Here is an 18984-nt window from a genome sequence, read left to right on the forward strand (position 1 = left end):
TGTGAGAGAGAGCGAGCGATTTTGAAGATCTTACCATGTCCCTGTGTCCCCCAATAGAAAGGTGTTTCTTTTGGAACTCTGTAATTGTCTGTTCCAGAATGAACCCCCCTAGGTAGCAGGGGGAAACTCTCCATCATCACCACAATGTTGCTCAACAAGTTTATAACAGGAGACTAAGAAAATAAAGGAAACAAACGCTTACATTTTGCTCCATCCTTAAATCTTCTCAGCGAGTTCATTTTCATAATCTACACACATCTCACTTAAATGTAGGGTTCCTGTGCCTTTTGTTGTTCTTATAGTGCTTTACATGTGGTGTTGTGTCACTCTTGTTGTGATGTGTGTGTCATCCTATGTTTATATTGTCATCCCCTAGGAGGCCTTTTGCCTTTTGCTAGGCTGTCATTGTAAATAATAATTTATTCTTAACTGACTTGCCTAGTTAAATAAAGGTTAAATAAAATACATTTTAAAAATCCAAACAAATTTGAGCAATTATTTGTTACTCATTCGCTGAAGACTACAATAAGCAGCACATAAAATGGTCGGGACAGCCCTTATGACCTATGACAAAGGGGTCAAGTAAAGTGTTCTTGAATATGTTAAGGTATGGTTATAGTTCTACTGGATATTTCAGCTCTTTTGTGTTGAATATGCCTTGGACAATATATTATTGAGTTATATTTCAGAGGAAATATATACCATACATAATATGATATATGGCCTCGTATAACTGACAAATGTAATGTTTTCTTCAGGTCAGAACTTTACTCTAGTGTTGATGCAGTATACATCATCACCAGTAGAGGTGAGTAAAGTAACAAAGTTTCACTAAGGACACGCCTCAGATTTCACACACGCTTGACATCAGTGACAGGGCAGATGGGAGCAAACTTATAGTATGTGTTTACCCTTCTTTCAACAAGGCTCGTTGGTCTAGGGGTATGATTCTCGCTTTGGGTGCGAGAGGTCCCGGGTTCAAATCCCGGACGAGCCCTTCTTTTCTGAACCCTACAGGCTCGTTGTACTGCCCAAGACAATGATTGTCTACTTGGGGAAGTGGAGATGACTGTGCATATTCAGTAGAAACAGTGATATTCAGTCATGTGTAGGTTTCTATAACAAATAGCAGGCTCACAGGATACCAATGTCGTCTATGTTTGTATTATGAGAGCTAGCCGAACGACTGGTCGTATAACTGACAAGCCTAATTAGATAAATACAGGGTGTCGAAAGTGTTCCACAGGGATGCTGTCCCATGTTGACTCCATGCAGTTGTGTGTTTTCTCTGAGAGCTGGTCTCTCTAGGACCCTTCTGATGTCGAGTTGAGTGCTGTACCCATCCATCATGTTACCATGGTTGGTCACAGTTGTGTCAAGTTGGTTGGATGTCCTTTGGGTGGCGGAGCATTCTTGACACACACGGGAAACTGTTGAGAGTGAACAAAAAAGCAGCATTGCAGTTCTTGACACACTCAGACCGGTGCGCCTGGCACCTACTATCATACCCCATTCAAAGGCACTTCAATATCTTGTCTTGTCCATTCACCTTCTGAATGGCACACATACAGAACACGTCTCAAGGCTTAAAATCCTCCTTTAACCTGTCTCCTCCCCTTCATCTACACTGATTGAAGTGAATTTAACAGGTGACATCAATACGGGATGATAGACTTCAGCTGGATTCACCTGATCAGTCTATGTCATGGAAAGAGCAGGTGTTCATAATGTTTTGTGCACTCGGTGTACGTAAAACTCAACCAAAAGTGTCAGTTACCACTAAAGGGCATTCTAATAGCAAAAACCTGCCACATCACAGATTCTGTTCTGTGGGGATGGGAAAAGGGGATGGGAAAAGTGTAACGATCGGGTGGGTTTCCCTAAGCAGGCTTGTTCGTTTAAGGGTATGCTTCTCGCTTAGGGTGTGAGTAGTCCTGGGTTTAAATCCCAGATGAGCCCACCTTTTGAGAAAATATGTGATAGATGTATTTAGGGTTGTCCTAAGTGAGTTAGTATATTGAAAGATCACAAGCAAAGTGGGTAGAAAAATCTTACCAATAGGAAAATGGTAGACTGTAAGTGGCAAATATAGATATCTGTAGGCCCTTTGGTAAAACAGAGATATAAAACAATATCCAGTCAGTATGGAATATAATGTACAGTGTCGTAATGTCAACGAGTGACTTTAAATTGTGTGACAGACGGTAATATAGATACATCAACTAGAATCTTCTCTAAGTTGCCCATGCTTCAAAATGGATCCTGCATTATCCTTACATACAGTATATAATACTGAACTGCACCTACCAGTGAAAGACCTGTGAGAGATCCATCTAACGCGTTACTCCCATAGGACATGTATCCTGTCCTGCCAAATGCTACCACCTTCAGCGCCATCTCCAGCAGGTAGTAAAGGATGAAGAAACAGTTGATTGTCTGAAAAAACAGATCAGTGGAGGCTGCGGGGGAGGACGGTTCATGATAATGGCTGAACGGAGCAAATGGAATGGCATCAAACCATCTGCTTGATGTATTTGATACCATTCCATCCTCGGTGCCACCAACCTCCTGTGACAGAGATACATATAAAGTCTGTGAATTGCACGGAGCTATTGACAAACTGTGCCAGACCCATACCTGCTATACATGAGTCAGTCATGTCGGCAGTGCACTGCAGGTACAGTAACTAATGTCTACTTGTAACTACTACTTGTAGTACTGTCACGTAGAGTAGGCCAGATGGCTAAACTGGATAACCTAACCTCTATAAAAATAAAAAGATGGCGGAACCGCAAAAGTTCTGTGCAAAGGTGTTTATTTACAAGTGATTCCGGAACAGAAAATAACAGTACTGCCATCAACGTCTACCTTATGGGACAGCTTAACAACAATGCTGCCCCATCCACAGCTCAATCCAAAAAAATCCCCTCTAGAGACTGGAGAGAGGCTCCTTTTGTAGGGCTAGCCCCTCCGCTTCAGAACAATTAACCCTAATTAATTAATCAATTAACAATACAAACCTACATTTTCCATGAACTAAACATACTAAAGGATATACATTGCAACACGGTTTTAAACAATATCACAACATAACATTTACAACATTACATCATTACTGACAATATCTTTCAATATGCCCATATGCATTAATGAGCAATTTGGGACAGGCACTATAAAGCCAACCCAATTCCCTTAGCTCGGGTCCTTTTCCAGCATACCCAGAAGCTACAGAGATGGAGAGAGAGGAACAGAACAAACAAACAATGCGCTCATCCACAACATTGATAAGTATAATAATTATTGTATCTCTCAAATATGAACATTGACAAGTGTGAAATGCATGCACCAAGACAGAAGTTAAATTGTGTGTCGACCCACATTGTTAACTTATGGTATAATGGCGCAGGGAGGAGTGATGAATATGTGTGTGCGTTAAAGAACCAAATGCTGCCCGCGGCCAGTGACGGATTTTACGTCACATTACCTTCCTCCTCTCCTGAAGCGACCATGTTCGGGAGCCTTGATAGGTAGTCCGCAGTAACGTTCTCTTTTCCTGCCTTGTGACGGACACAGAACCTGAAGGGTTGGAGCTCCAGATACCACCTGGTCACACGAGAATTCCGGTCCTTCATGGTCTGGATCCAGGTCAGTGCTCTGTGGTCCGTGTGCAGGTCAAATTCCCTCCCAAGAAGGTAGTAGTAAGGGGAGGCTATCTAGGGCCCACTTTATAGCCAGGCACTCCTTTTCGATTGTAGAATACCTGGTTTCCCTGGGCAACAGCTTCCGACTCAGGTACAGCACAGGAAGCTCTTCTCTTGGCTCCCCTTGGGCCAGTACAGCTCCAATTCCTACAGCCGAAGCGTCCACCTGCACGAGAAATCTCTTCTTAAAATCAGGGGTCTGGAGAACAGGGAATGAGCACAGTCGTTTTTTCAGTGTCATGAAGGCTTCCTCACACTCCTCAGTCCACTTCACAGGGTTGCTGGCCCCCTTCGAAGTGAGGTTGGTCAGAGGGACAGCGATGGTCGAAAACTGTGGAATGAATCTCCGGTACCACCCTGCCAGACCTAGGAAGGACTTCACCTGTGTCTTGGTTCTGGGTTGAGGGCTATTCCTGATGGACTCCACTTTCTCCACCTGAGGCCGAACTTCACCCTTACCCAGCTGGTAACCCAGGTACTTTGTCTCCTGTTTCGCCCACTCACACTTCAGGAGGTTAAGCGTGAGGCCTGCTTCATGGATCTTCCCCAGGACGCTGCTAAGATGCTGTATGTGCTCCTCCCAGGAGTGGCTGTAGATCACCACGTCGTCCAAGTAAGCAGCACAGTAATCGTCACAGTCCTGGAGGACCTTGTCCATCAGCCTCTGGAAAGTCGCAGGGGCCCCATGAAGGCCAAACGGCATGACCTTGAACTGGAACAGGCCCATTGGCGTCCGGAATGCAGTGTAGGCCTTGGATTGTTCATCCAGGGGCACCTGCCAGTACCCTTTGCAGAGATCCAATGTGGTGATGTAATGAGCTCTACCAATTCTCTCCAGTAAGTCGTCAATGCGGGGCATGGGATAGGCATCAAACTGGGAGATGGCATTCACCTTACGGAAGTCCATGCAGACGCGCAAAGAGCCATCCTTCTTTGGGACAATGACAATAGGGCTGCTCCATTCACTTGAAGATGGCTCGACAACATCCATCTCTATCATGGTGTGGACCTCTTCCTTGAGGGCTACCACCAGCCTCTCAGGCACACGGTAAGGATGCTGGCGGACAGGGTTCTGGCCAGGTTTCAAACGAATGACGTGTTCCAGGACTTTGGTTCTTCCTGGTCTCTGACTGAATACTTGCCAAACAGCTGCTTCAGCTCATCTTGCTTGTCTTCTTCCAGGTGAGCCAGTATGACTTCTGCTCGTTCTTTCCATGCCTCTGTGACTCCATCCGACTCATCCTCTTCTACTCTGCGGACCAGAAAGGACTTTCCTTTGGAGAGTTCCTCTTTCTCCTCCCAGGCCTTGAGAAGGTTCACATGGTAGGTTTGCTTCTTCTTACCCTTGTCCGGGTGCAGCACCTCGTAGGTCACTGGGCCCATCTTCCTCCCGATTAGGTACGGTCCTTGCCATTGCGCAAGGAGCTTGCTGGTAGACGAGGGAAGGAGGAGCAGGACTTTCTGTCCTGGCTCAAACTCTGTTGCGAGCGTGCTGGTCATAGCCTCTCTTCTGGGCCTTCTGGGCTTGCTGAAGGTTTGCTCTAGCTTCCTCTCGGTACCGTTCCAACCTGTCTCGCATCTGGAGGACATACTGGACAATCCCCTGTCCTGAGGTAGCTACTGGGGAACCTTCCCAGCACTTCTTCAGCAGGTCCAGTGGTCCTTGCACTGGCCATCCATAGAGGAGTTCGAATGGCGAGAAACCTGTCGATGCCTGAGGCACCTCCCTGTAAGCAAAAAGCAGAAAGGGTAACCACTTATCCCAGTCTTTACCAGTGTCAGCCACAAACTTCCTCAGCATGTTCTTGAGCGTTTGATTGAATCTCTCTACGAGCCCATCCGTTTGGGGATGGTAGGGAGTAGTCCTCAAGCCTTTTACTGCTGCCGGCAGTAAAAACAGGTCAGACCCCTCCCATCAGAGCGAACTGCATGATCCCTTACCTCCCTCCCAGACACATACCCCCCAGAGTTACCTCCACCATCTCTGGCGTTTCTGATGTCCCTTGTGTCTCTGAGACTCCTTGGAGCGGGTGCTGCAGGTTGTGGTGGGCCCCCTTTACATGCATTAAGATACTGCAGTGCAAGCTTGGCCGCCATAAGCCCGTCCTTGGGCTCGTGCTCTCGGACCCAGGTTCGAATGTCGTGTGGTAGAACTTGTAGAAGTTGCTCGAGGATGATGACCTCCCCGATTTCGTCCTGTGTCTTCTCCCCCGGTCGAACCCATCGTCGGTAGAGACCCTTGAGGCGGTGGTACGTCTCTGTCGGCGACTCACCCGATGGCGTTGATGCAGCTCTGAAGCGTTGACGGTAGGTTTCCGGTGAGATGTCAAACTTCACCAGCAGCGCTTCCTTCAAGCCCTTGTAGACATTGGCCAGCCCCTCATCCATTGCTGTGTAAGCCTCTAAGGCCTTGCCCGTGAGCAATGGGACAAGCCTGCAGGCCCACTCTACCTCAGGCCTCTGCCACGTCTTAGCCATGCGCTCAAACCTCAGCAGGTAGTTTTCAATGTCCTCCCCTGCTGGTATGAGGGCATCTTTGGCTCCTTCCTCAGGAATGCTGGAAGATGGATGTTAACACTGCTGGACTGGTCTCCTGGTGCTGGCCTCATTACTGCTTGGGGTGCCTGCTGTGGAGTTGAAGTCCCTGCTGCATCGAGCCTTTGTCGTCCTGGTGTTGGAAGACCCAATCTTGGGCTCTCACTGACGAGTTCCGCCTGGTGGGGAGCTGTGAGGATAGATTGGCGTAGGCCACGTAACTCCTGCTTGAGGTCTTCGTCCCTCCTCTCAAGGCAGGTGAAAAGTTGCTGAAAAGGGTTACCATGGTTGGGTGTGGTTCTGGTCCCCCAACTGCTCCTTCAGTCAGCAGCTCACCCAGTTCTGGTTGTCTTTGGCCCCGCGGTCGGGCTCCTAGTTTCTCATACTTGACCTCTTCTTCACCAGACGATTCCATGGTATTCCACCCCGGTTCAACTTCAGGTACCTTTTCTGACAGTTGATGCTGTTGCTGAGAACGCAATCCTGTACGCATTCCTTTACCTCTCTTGTTGGAATTCACTGATTTGCGGTACGCCATCCCACCACTGCCACCATATGTCACGTAGAGTAGGCCAGATGGCTAAACTGGATAACCTAACCTCTATAAAAATAAAAAGATGGCGGAACCGCAAAAGTTCTTCTGTGCAAAGGTGTTTATTTACAAGTGATTCCGGAACAGAAAACAACAGTACTGCCATCAACGTCTACCTTATGGGACAGCTTAACAACAATGCTGCCCCATCCACAGCTCAATCCAAAAAAAATCCCCCCTTAGAGACTGGAGAGAGGCTCCTTTTGTAGGGCTAGCCCCTCCCCTCAGAACAATTAACCCTAATTAATTAATCAATTAACAATACAAACCTACATTTTCCATAAACTAAACATACTAAAGGATATACATTGCAACACGGTTTTAAACAATATCACAACATAACATTTACAACATTACATCATTACTGACAATATCTTTCAATATGCCCATATGCATTAATGAGCAATTTGGGACAGGCACTATAAAGCCAACCCAATTCCCTTAGCTCGGGTCCTGCGCAGGGAGGAGTGATGAATATGTGTGTGCGTTAAAGAACCAAATGCTGCCCGCGGCCAGTGACGGACTTCTACGTCACAAGTACATTTTACGTTCAAGCTCATGGTGGAAAATAACAAGTTATTCCTACATGTACAGCATCTTCGTTGAGGACCACAACCTGTTGAATGTACAGCTCCTCATCTGTGTGAAGGGAAACATGTGGAGAACATGGTCTTAATTGAATGATCTTACTCTGTGTATGTGTGTGTGAGAGAGAGCGAGCCATTTTGAAGATCTTACCATGTCCCTGTGTCCCCCAATAGAAAGGTGTTTCTTTTGGAACCCTGTAATTGTCTGTTCCAGAATGAACCCCCTAGGTAGCAGGGGAAACTCCATCATCAGCACAATGTTGCTCAACAAGTTTATAACAGGAGACTAAGAAAATAAAGGAAAGGAACGCTTACATTTTGCTCCATCCTTAAATCTTCTCAGCGAGTTCATTTTCATAATCTACACACATCTCACTTAAATGTAGGGTTCCTGTGCCTTTTGTTGTTCTTATAGTGCTTTACATGTGGTGTTGTGTCACTCTTGTTGTGATGTGTGTGTCATCCTAGGAGGCCTTTTGCCTTTTGCTAGGCTGTCATTGTAAATAATAATTTATTCTTAACTGACTTGCCTAGTTAAATAAAGGTTAAATAAAATACATTTTAAAAAATCCAAACAAATTTGAGCAATTATTTGTTACTCATTCGCTGAAGACTACAATAAGCAGCACATAAAATGGTCGGGACAGCCCTTATGACCTATGACAAAGGGGTCAAGTAAAGTGTTCTTGAATATGTTAAGGTATGGTTATAGTTCTACCGGATATTTCAGCTCTTTTGTGTTGAATATGCCTTGGACAATATATTATTGAGTTATATTTCAGAGGAAATATATACCATACATAATATGATATATGGCCTCGTATAACTGACAAATGTAATGTTTTCTTCAGGTCAGAACTTTACTCTAGTGTTGATGCAGTATACATCACCTCCAGTAGAGGTGAGTAAAGTAACAAAGTTTCACTAAGGACACGCCTCAGATTTCACACACGCTTGACATCAGTGACAGGGCAGATGGGAGCAAACTTATAGTATGTGTTTACCCTTCTTTCAACAAGGCTCGTTGGTCTAGGGGTATGATTCTCGCTTTGGGTGCGAGAGGTCCCGGGTTCAAATCCCGGACGAGCCCTTCTTTTCTGAACCCTACAGGCTCGTTGTACTGCCCAAGACAATGATTGTCTACTTGGGGAAGTGGAGATGACTGTGCATATTCAGTAGAAACAGTGATATTCAGTCATGTGTAGGTTTCTATAACAAATAGCAGGCTCACAGGATACCAATGTCGTCTATGTTTGTATTATGAGAACATGGATAAGCCGAACGACTGGTCGTATAACTGACAAGCCTAATTAGATAAATACAGGGTGTCGAAAGTGTTCCACAGGGATGCTGTCCCATGTTGACTCCATGCAGTTGTGTGTTTTCTCTGAGAGCTGGTCTCTCTAGGACCCTTCTGATGTCGAGTTGAGTGCTGTACCCATCCATCATGTTACCATGGTTGGTCACAGTTGTGTCAAGTTGGTTGGATGTCCTTTGGGTGGCGGACCATTCTTGACACACACGGGAAACTGTTGAGAGTGAAAAAAAAGCAGCATTGCAGTTCTTGACACACTCAGACCGGTGCGCCTGGCACCTACTATCATACCCCATTCAAAGGCACTTCAATATCTTGTCTTGTCCATTCACCCTCTGAATGGCACACATACAGAACACGTCTCAAGACTTAAAATCCTCCTTTAACCTGTCTCCTCCCCTTCATCTACACTGATTGAAGTGGATTTAACAGGTGACATCAATACGGGATGATAGACTTCAGCAGGATTCACCTGATCAGTCTATGTCATGGAAAGAGCAGGTGTTCATAATGTTTTGTGCACTCGGTGTACGTAAAACTCAACCAAAAGTGTCAGTTACCACTAGAGGGCATTCTAATAGCAAAAACCTGCCACATCACAGATTCTGGAAGTTAACTCACAGGCTGATGAGGAGAAGGGGATGGGAAAAGTGTAACGATCGGGTGGGTTTCCCTAAGCAGGCTTGTTCGTTTAAGGGTATGCTTCTCGCTTAGGGTGTGAGTAGTCCTGGGTTTAAATCCCAGATGAGCCCACCTTTTGAGAAAATATGTGATAGATGTATTTAGGGTTGTCCTAAGTGAGTTAGTATATTGAAAGATCACAAGCAAAGTGGGTAGAAAAATCTTACCAATAGGAAAATGGTAGACTGTAAGTGGCAAATATAGATATCTTTAGGCCCTTTGGTAAAACAGAGATATAAAACAATATCCAGTCTGTATGGAATATAATGTACAGTGTCGTAACGTCAACGAGTGACTTTAAATTGTGTGACAGACGGTAATATAGATACATCAACTAGAATCTTCTCTAAGTTGCCCATGCTTCAAAATGGATCCTGCATTATCCTTACATACAGTATATAATACTGAACTGCACCTACCAGTGAAAGACCTGTGAGAGATCCATCAAACGCGTTACTCCCATAGGACATGTATCCTGTCCTGCCAAATGCTACCACCTTCAGCGCCATCTCCAGCAGGTAGTAAAGGATGAAGAAACAGTTGATTGTCTGAAAAAACAGATCAGTGGAGGCTGCTGAGGGGAGGACGGTTCATGATAATGGCTGGAACGGAGCAAATGGAATGGCATCAAACCATCTGCTTGAGGTATTTAATACCATTCCACCGATTCCCCTCCAGTCATTACCACAGGCTGGTCCTCCCCAATTAAGGTGCCACCAACCTCCTGTGACAGAGATACATACAGTGCCTTGCGAAAGTATTCGGCCCCCTTGAACTTTGCGACCTTTTGCCACATTTCAGGCTTCAAACATAAAGATATAAAACTGTATTTTTTTGTGAAGAATCAACAACAAGTGGGACACAATCATGAAGTGGAATGACATTTATTGGATATTTCAAACTTTTTTTAACAAATCAAAAACTGAAAAATTGGGCGTGTGAAATTATTCAGCCCCTTTACTTTCAGTGCAGCAAACTCTTCCAGAAGTTCAGCTGTGAGGATCTCTGAATGATCCAATGTTGACCTAAATGACTTGCACAATCGAGAGACTGTAATCAAGTCTCCATAAATGCACCTCACTATGATAGTCTCAGAGGTCAGTTAAAAGCGCAGAGAGCATCATGAAGAACAAGGAACAGTTCCAGGCACAGATACTGTTGATTCAAGTCTGGACTTTGATACAAAAAGATTTCCCAATGTTTTTAAACATCCCATTCCATTGAGCACTTTGCTTTATAATATTGAAATGGAAGGAGTATCAGACCACTGCAAATCTAGGTCCAAGACCCATCAGGTTTTCCCTCAAACTTTCAGCATCATACAAGGAGAAGACTGATCCCAGAGATGCAGAAAAGAGGCCCATGATCACTCTGGATGAACTGCAGAGATCCAGCTGAGGTGGGGAGACTCTGTCCATAGGACAACAATCAGTTGTTATTGCACAAATCTGGCCTTTTGGAAGAGTGGCAAGAAAGCCATTTCTTAAAGATATCCATAAAAAGTTCGTTTAAAGTTTGCCACAAGCCACCTGGGAGACACCTTCAAACATGTTGGAAGAAGGTGTCTCCCAGGTGGCAAAATTGAACTTTTTGGCAAACAATGCAAAACTTATTTTGGATATCTTAAAAGAAATGGCTCATCACCCTGAACCACTCTTCCATAAACATGGTGGTGGCAGCATACATGGTTTGGGCCTGCTTTTCTTCAGCAGGGACTGAAGATGGTTAAAATTGATGGGAAGATGGATGGAGCCAAATATCAGGACAATTCTGGAAGAAAGTTGGAGTCTGCAAAAGACCTGAGACTGGTAGACGGAGATTTGTCTTCCAACAAGACAATGATCCCATAAAGCAAAATCTACAATGAATGGTTCAAAAATAAACATATCCAGGTTTAGAATGGCCAATCAAATCCAGACCTGAATCTTCAATCAGAATCTGTGGAAAGAACTGAAAACTGCTGTTCTTCATGATGCTCTCTCCTTTCCAACCTCACTGAGCTAGCTGTTTTGCAGGTGGAATGGGAAAAGATTTCAGTCTCTCGATGTATTTGCAAAACTCATTAGTCATACCCCAACGACTTACAGCTGTAATCGCAGCAAAAGGTTTGCGCACAAAGTATTAACTTAAGGGGCTGAATAATTTTGCACGCCCAATTTTTCAGGTTTTTGATTTGTTAAAAAAGTTTGAAATATCCAATAAATGTCGTTCCACTTCATGATTGTGTCCCACTTGTTGTTGATTCTTCACAAAAAAATACAGTTTTATATCTTTATGTTTGAAGCCTGAAATGTGGCAAAAGGTCGCAAAGTTCAAGGGGGCCGAATACTTTCGCAAGGCACTGTATAAACTCTGTGAATTGCACAGAGCTATTGACATAAACTGCAAGACCCATACCTGCTATACAAGAGTCATTCATGTCGGCAGTGCACTGCAGGTACAGTAACTAATGTCTACTTGTAACTACTACTTGTAGTACATTTTACGTTCAAATGGCCTTAAATGTTGAGCCTCTAAATAGTAGTTGTCTGGTTCAGAGATTCTACTCACAGTCAATCACCAGGAGAATCTAGAGGAACATTTATGATGCTTAGATGCATATACAATAGACTTAATACATGCATATACCATACATGACCTTTGACCTTACACGTTTTCTAAAAGTAAAATGGGATACAATACAGTGCAGCCCCTTAAATTCTGAAGAAATACTCATTTTTAGACCAGAGACATCAAATGCAGAGAAGGTGAACAAAATGGGCCAGGGACTATATCTTCTGCCTTTCCAATTGACTCTAATGATGATCAATAACAGAGATAAATAGAAGACTTATATTATGTCCATTTTAAAGTAGTCAATTGTCTTCTTCTTCATTGGCTGATTGCTCCCAACTCATAGGAAAACCCACCCAGTTGACTACTTTAAAATGGTGGAAGCCCTCAATTCCAATGTCCTTTCCAAAATGCATTATGTCCATGATGAGTCCTCTGTTTCCATTTGATCAACATGTCTGTGTTTGGGCAGAGTCTAGAATAGCCACTAGGTGGTAGTCTCTGAACTGTTTTACTGAGCATGCAACATTAACTTGAGAGAAATTCCTCATGCACGTGGCATGCAGTGGAATTTAAACTCTTGGTTGTTAAACCTAAGAGAGGCTCGTTGGTCTAGGGGTATGATTCTCGCTTAGGGTGCGAGAGGTCCCGGGTTCAAATCCCGGACGAGCCCTCCTTTTAAGTTGTCAAGCAACTTACAGTATGAACAGGCCAACAGAGTGTACAAAGCATAGTAGTGTACATTCACTAAAGCATCTCTATCAACAATATTACTGTGAATAAGTAGCCTGGAATCTTAACTGATAAGCTCGGTTTCTATATTGTTATGGTCAAACAAAGCATGTCAGTTAGGATTCCAGGCTAGTGTCGTAACTAAGAGCTGTTAGGATCAAGCAGAAACACAAATATCTAAGTTAATTCATTAAATATTGTGAACTTGTGACATAGTGAATTCACACAGATGCAGATAACATTGGGGCACATTCCCACCACAGTGACATAATGATGACTGAAGATAAACTGAACCTTGTGCAGGAACTTAGATGAGTACTCAGGCAATGGAGGATGCTACAGAGGGAAACAATGACTTCAATTTGCTGTTCAAACTCCTTTCACAATAGCTTTTCAGATTTGCCTCTGTCCAAATGTTTGCTTCCGTTGCAAATGAAAATTATGACAGTCTGCTTTGAGTTAGACTGACAGTCCGCCAACTGCATAGTTTTGAAGAAATGAACATTGTCGTAGAGATAAAATATAAATACCTGTTTGATCCTGTCCAGCTCATCAAACAGTCTCTGGAAGGTCTCCCTGGGGATGAAGCCACTGGATGACTGAGACGCTTTCTGAGGAAATTACACTTTTAGAATCTTTTGACGTACCAAAAGTGTTCACAATTCAGAGGTGTGGCCATGTACATATATAACTTCATAAACCATAACGTTGTTTAACACTATGTATTACAGTATGTTGTTTCAGGTAAGGAGGGAACCATCTCACCTTCATGATGGCATCTCTGTAATAACCTGTTGTATAATAATAAAATAAACACCACAAAGGGGTCCTGTCTTACAAGGTAACATCCTCAGAGAAGGTAGGTTCCTGGCTCTGACAGTGCAGCAGCTCAAAAGCTGCCCTGACGCCCAAATGTCTCCTCAGGATGGATGTCTGGATTGACATCTGCTAAATAAAGGGTTATCAATCAATAACTTTTATTTATAAAGCCCTTCTTACATCGGCAGATGTCACAAAGTGCTGTACAGAAACTCGGCCTAAAACCCCAAACAGCAAGGAATGCAGGTGTAGAAGCACGGTGGCTAGGAAAAACTCAGTCCATTAACAGCATTTGGTCCCGCTCCATGGGAGGAGATATCTTCTGCGCCGGCCCAGACCAGGCACAACGGTCAACTCAGCTCCGTGGGAGGAGATATCTTCTGCACCGGTCCAGACCAGGCACAACGGTCAACTCAGCTCCATGTTCGGAGCCTTCTACGGCCCCGGTGCCCATAAGGAATGTAAACAAATGCCCTATAAAAGTCTTGATAAACAAAGTAATGTACAGAAACTGTATTTCAAAAGCAGCTCATGGTGGAAAATAACAAGTTATTCCTACATGTACAGCATCTTCGTTGAGGACCACAACCTGTTGAATGTACAGCTCCTCATCTGTGTGAAGGGAAACATGTGGAGAACATGGTCTTAATTGAATGATCTTACTCTGTGTATGTGTGTGTGAGAGAGAGCGAGCCATTTTGAAGATCTTACCATGTCCCTGTGTCCCCCAATAGAAAGGTGTTTCTTTTGGAACCCTGTAATTGTCTGTTCCAGAATGAACCCCCCTAGGTAGCAGGGGGAAACTCTCCATCATCAGCACAATGTTGCTCAACAAGTTTATAACAGGAGACTAAGAAAATAAAGGAAAGGAACGCTTACATTTTGCTCCATCCTTAAATCTTCTCAGCGAGTTCATTTTCATAATCTACACACATCTCACTTAAATGTAGGGTTCCTGTGCCTTTTGTTGTTCTTATAGTGCTTTACATGTGGTGTTGTGTCACTCTTGTTGTGATGTGTGTGTCATCCTAGGAGGCCTTTTGCCTTTTGCTAGGCTGTCATTGTAAATAATAATTTATTCTTAACTGACTTGCCTAGTTAAATAAAGGTTAAATAAAATACATTTTAAAAAATCCAAACAAATTTGAGCAATTATTTGTTACTCATTCGCTGAAGACTACAATAAGCAGCACATAAAATGGTCGGGACAGCCCTTATGACCTATGACAAAGGGGTCAAGTAAAGTGTTCTTGAATATGTTAAGGTATGGTTATAGTTCTACTGGATATTTCAGCTCTTTTGTGTTGAATATGCCTTGGACAATATATTATTGAGTTATATTTCAGAGGAAATATATACCATACATAATATGATATATGGCCTCGTATAACTGACAAATGTAATGTTTTCTTCAGGTCAGAACTTTACTCTAGTGTTGATGCAGTATACATCATCACCAGTAGAGGTGAGTAAAGTAACAAAGTTTCACTAAGGACACGCCTCAGATTTCACACACGCTTGACATCAGTGACAGGGCAGATGGGAGCAAACTTATAGTATGTGTTTACCCTTCTTTCAACAAGGCTCGTTGGTCTAGGGGTATGATTCTCGCTTTGGGTGCGAGAGGTCCCGGGTTCAAATCCCGGACGAGCCCTTCTTTTCTGAACCCTACAGGCTCGTTGTACTGCCCAAGACAATGATTGTCTACTTGGGGAAGTGGAGATGACTGTGCATATTCAGTAGAAACAGTGATATTCAGTCATGTGTAGGTTTCTATAACAAATAGCAGGCTCACAGGATACCAATGTCGTCTATGTTTGTATTATGAGAGCTAGCCGAACGACTGGTCGTATAACTGACAAGCCTAATTAGATAAATACAGGGTGTCGAAAGTGTTCCACAGGGATGCTGTCCCATGTTGACTCCATGCAGTTGTGTGTTTTCTCTGAGAGCTGGTCTCTCTAGGACCCTTCTGATGTCGAGTTGAGTGCTGTACCCATCCATCATGTTACCATGGTTGGTCACAGTTGTGTCAAGTTGGTTGGATGTCCTTTGGGTGGCGGACCATTCTTGACACACATGGGAAACTGTTGAGAGTGAACAAAAAAGCAGCATTGCAGTTCTTGACACACTCAGACCGGTGCGCCTGGCACCTACTATCATACCCCATTCAAAGGCACTTCAATATCTTGTCTTGTCCATTCACCTTCTGAATGGCACACATACAGAACACGTCTCAAGACTTAAAATCCTCCTTTAACCTGTCTCCTCCCCTTCATCTACACTGATTGAAGTGAATTTAACAGGTGACATCAATACGGGATGATAGACTTCAGCTGGATTCACCTGATCAGTCTATGTCATGGAAAGAGCAGGTGTTCATAATGTTTTGTGCACTCGGTGTACGTAAAACTCAACCAAAAGTGTCAGTTACCACTAGAGGGCATTCTAATAGCAAAAACCTGCCACATCACAGATTCTGGAAGTTAACTCACAGGCTGATGAGGAGAAGGGGATGGGAAAAGTGTAACGATCGGGTGGGTTTCCCTAAGCAGGCTTGTTCGTTTAAGGGTATGCTTCTCGCTTAGGGTGTGAGTAGTCCTGGGTTTAAATCCCAGATGAGCCCACCTTTTGAGAAAATATGTGATAGATGTATTTAGGGTTGTCCTAAGTGAGTTAGTATATTGAAAGATCACAAGCAAAGTGGGTAGAAAAATCTTACCAATAGGAAAATGGTAGACTGTAAGTGGCAAATATAGATATCTGTAGGCCCTTTGGTAAAACAGAGATATAAAACAATATCCAGTCTGTATGGAATATAATGTACAGTGTCGTAACGTCAACGAGTGACTTTAAATTGTGTGACAGACGGTAATATAGATACATCAACTAGAATCTTCTCTAAGTTGCCCATGCTTCAAAATGGATCCTGCATTATCCTTACATACAGTATATAATACTGAACTGCACCTACCAGTGAAAGACCTGTGAGAGATCCATCAAACGCGTTACTCCCATAGGACATGTATCCTGTCCTGCCAAATGCTACCACCTTCAGCGCCATCTCCAGCAGGTAGTAAAGGATGAAGAAACAGTTGATTGTCTGAAAAAACAGATCAGTGGAGGCTGCTGAGGGGAGGACGGTTCATGATAATGGCTGGAACGGAGCAAATGGAATGGCATCAAACCATCTGCTTGAGGTATTTAATACCATTCCACCGATTCCCCTCCAGTCATTACCACAGGCTGGTCCTCCCCAATTAAGGTGCCACCAACCTCCTGTGACAGAGATACATACAGTGCCTTGCGAAAGTATTCGGCCCCCTTGAACTTTGCGACCTTTTGCCACATTTCAGGCTTCAAACATAAAGATATAAAACTGTATTTTTTTGTGAAGAATCAACAACAAGTGGGACACAATCATGAAGTGGAACGACATTTATTGGATATTTCAAACTTTTTTAACAAATCAAAAACCGAAAAATTGGGCGTGCAAAATTATTCAGCCCCCTTAAGTTAATACTTTGTAGCGCCACCTTTTGCTGCGATTACAGCTGTAAGTCGCTTGGGGTATGTCTCTATCAGTTTTGCACATCGAGAGACTGAAATCTTTTCCCATTCCTCCTTGCAAAACAGCTCGAGCTCAGTGAGGTTGGATGGAGAGCATTTGTGAACAGCAGTTTTCAGTTCTTTCCACAGATTCTCGATTGGATTCAGGTCTGGACTTTGACTTGGCCATTCTAACACCTGGATATGTTTATTTTTGAACCATTCCATTGTAGATTTTGCTTTATGTTTTGGATCATTGTCTTGTTGGAAGACAAATCTCCGTCCCAGTCTCAGGTCTTTTGCAGACTCCATCAGGTTTTCTTCCAGAATTGTCCTGTATTTGGCTCCATCCATCTTCCCATCAATTTTAACCATCTTCCCTGTCCCTGCTGAAGAAAAGCAGGCCCAAACCATGATGCTGCCACCACCATGTTTGACAGTGGGGATGGGGTGTTCAGGGTGATGAGCTGTGTTGCTTTTACGCCAAACATAACGTTTTGCATTGTTGCCAAAAAGTTCAATTTTGGCTTCATCTGACCAGAGCACCTTCTTCCACATGTTTGGTGTGTCTCCCAGGTGGCTTGTGGCAAACTTTAAACAACACTTTTTATGGATATCTTTAAGAAATGGCTTTCTTGCCACTCTTCCATAAAGGCCAGATTTGTGCAATATACAACTGATTGTTGTCCTATGGACAGAGTCTCCCACCTCAGCTGTAGATCTCTGCAGTTCATCCAGAGTGATCATGGGCCTCTTGGCTGCATCTCTGATCAGTCTTCTCCTTGTATGAGCTGAAAGTTTAGAGGGACGGCCAGGTCTTGGTAGATTTGCAGTGGTCTGATACTCCTTCCATTTCAATATTATCGCTTGCACAGTGCTCCTTGGGATGTTTAAAGCTTGGGAAATCTTTTTGTATCCAAATCCGGCTTTAAACTTCTTCACAACAGTATCTCGGACCTGCCTGGTGTGTTCCTTGTTCTTCATGATGCTCTCTGCGCTTTTAACGGACCTCTGAGACTATCATAGTGCAGGTGCATTTATACGGAGACTTGATTACACACAGGTGGATTGTATTTATCATCATTAGTCATTTAGGTCAACATTGGATCATTCAGAGATCCTCACTGAACTTCTGGAGAGAGTTTGCTGCACTGAAAGTAAAGGGGCTGAATAATTTCACACGCCCAATTTTTCAGTTTTTGATTTGTTAAAAAAGTTTGAAATATCCAATAAATGTCGTTCCACTTCATGATTGTGTCCCACTTGTTGTTGATTCTTCACAAAAAAAATACAGTTTTATATATTTATGTTTGAAGCCTGAAATGTGGCAAAAGGTCGCAAAGTTCAAGGGGGCCGAATACTTTCGCAAGGCACTGTATAAACTCTGTGAATTGCACAGAGCTATTGACATAAACTGCAAGACCCATACCTGCTATACAACAGTCATTCATGTCGGCAGTGCACTGCAGGTACAGTAACTAATGTCTACTTGTAACTACTACTTGTAGTACATTTTACGTTCAAATGGCCTTAAATGTTGAGCCTCTAAATAGTAGTTGTCTGGTTCAGAGATTCTACTCACAGTCAATCACCAGGAGAATCTAGAGGAACATTTATGATGCTTAGATGCATATACAATAGACTTAATACATGCATATACCATACATGACCTTTGACCTTACACGTTTTCTAAAAGTAAAATGGGATACAATACAGTGCAGCCCCTTAAATTCTGAAGAAATACTCATTTTTAGACCAGAGACATCAAATGCAGAGAAGGTGAACAAAATGGGCCAGGGACTATATCTTCTGCCTTTCCAATTGACTCTAATGATGATCAATAACAGAGATAAATAGAGGACTTATATTATGTCCATTTTAAAGTAGTCAATTGTCTTCTTCTTCATTGGCTGATTGCTC

At 43.4% G+C, this 18984-nt stretch overlaps 4 non-coding genes across 4 annotated transcripts; all 4 read left to right on the plus strand.

The window, feature by feature from the left end:
• The first annotated feature begins 925 nt into the window (after window positions 1-925).
• trnap-ugg lies at window positions 926-997 on the plus strand. Its single transcript has one exon. It is a non-coding gene; the product is annotated as a tRNA-Pro (tRNA).
• Window positions 998-8433: 7436 nt separating this feature from the next.
• trnap-ugg lies at window positions 8434-8505 on the plus strand. Its single transcript has one exon. It is a non-coding gene; the product is annotated as a tRNA-Pro (tRNA).
• A 4060-nt stretch (window positions 8506-12565) lies between these two features.
• On the plus strand, window positions 12566-12637 carry trnap-agg. The gene has a single exon. It is a non-coding gene; the product is annotated as a tRNA-Pro (tRNA).
• A 2460-nt stretch (window positions 12638-15097) lies between these two features.
• trnap-ugg lies at window positions 15098-15169 on the plus strand. Its single transcript has one exon. It is a non-coding gene; the product is annotated as a tRNA-Pro (tRNA).
• Window positions 15170-18984: the final 3815 nt, after the last annotated feature.

This window comes from Oncorhynchus tshawytscha, linkage group LG19, assembly GCF_018296145.1.
Source record: "Oncorhynchus tshawytscha isolate Ot180627B linkage group LG19, Otsh_v2.0, whole genome shotgun sequence".
In the NCBI taxonomy this organism is placed as follows: Eukaryota; Metazoa; Chordata; class Actinopteri; order Salmoniformes; family Salmonidae; genus Oncorhynchus; species Oncorhynchus tshawytscha.